This window comes from Hemibagrus wyckioides, linkage group LG17, assembly GCF_019097595.1.
Source record: "Hemibagrus wyckioides isolate EC202008001 linkage group LG17, SWU_Hwy_1.0, whole genome shotgun sequence".
Taxonomy (NCBI): Eukaryota; Metazoa; Chordata; class Actinopteri; order Siluriformes; family Bagridae; genus Hemibagrus; species Hemibagrus wyckioides.
The window spans coordinates 12,136,738-12,137,524 of record NC_080726.1 but is presented as its reverse complement, the minus strand read 5'-3'; the positions used below and the strand labels follow the sequence as shown (position 1 = coordinate 12,137,524).

The following is a 787-nucleotide window of genomic DNA, read 5'->3' as shown; positions in this document are numbered from 1 at the left end:
ACACTACATTAACTCAGTAATCACTCTTCACAATTGTGGTGGGAAGAAAAGCATCTCGGAATGCATACCATGCTAAACCTTGAGACAGGTGGACTACAATAGCATATTATTCCACTCCTGTTGAATTCCATAAACAGAATTTGAGGTCATACTCATAAGTGACCTCACACTCACCAAAACTGGACAGGTGAAGATTTGCAAAATTTTTCTGGTCTATTACTAATCTTCAACTGTCTATGTCTTGGCATGTGTCTGCATGATTTTCTTCAGTGTTCTGATGAGATATGAATGGCTGAATGAATTGTTGCATGTGCTTGCTACAGTAGTACATATACTAAAATTGGAACGATATAGAGAGGATTAGCTTGGCTCCTGGGCAAGGATGTCATGCAAAATCATGAATAATTGCATGAATGAGCAGGTGTACATTTGTTTCTAAAAAAGCGACCAGTGATTGTATGTGGCCACCAGTAAGCAGATTTTATGGGGCTAAATATAATCCTCTTCACATAAATAACAGCTCTTTTTTACCACTTGACTGTGTCCAGGTAAATGTTTCACCACCAGCTGATCCAGTTTGCTGGTGTCCATGTGCCACAGACAGACAGACAGACAGACAGACAGACAGACAGATAGATAGATAGATAGATAGATGATAGATAGATAGATAGATAGATAGATAGATAGATAGATAGATAGATAGATAGATAGATCGATCGATCGATCGATCGATCGATCGATCGATCGATAGATAGATAGACAATGATGTGTAATATATTAAACTAAT

At 37.9% G+C, this 787-nt stretch overlaps 1 non-coding gene across 1 annotated transcript; it reads left to right on the top strand.

The window, feature by feature from the left end:
* The first annotated feature begins 310 nt into the window (after nt 1-310).
* LOC131368568 (U6 spliceosomal RNA) lies at nt 311-417 on the top strand. Its single transcript, XR_009207139.1, has one exon. It is a non-coding gene; the product is annotated as a U6 spliceosomal RNA (small nuclear RNA).
* The last annotated feature ends 370 nt before the right edge of the window (nt 418-787 follow it).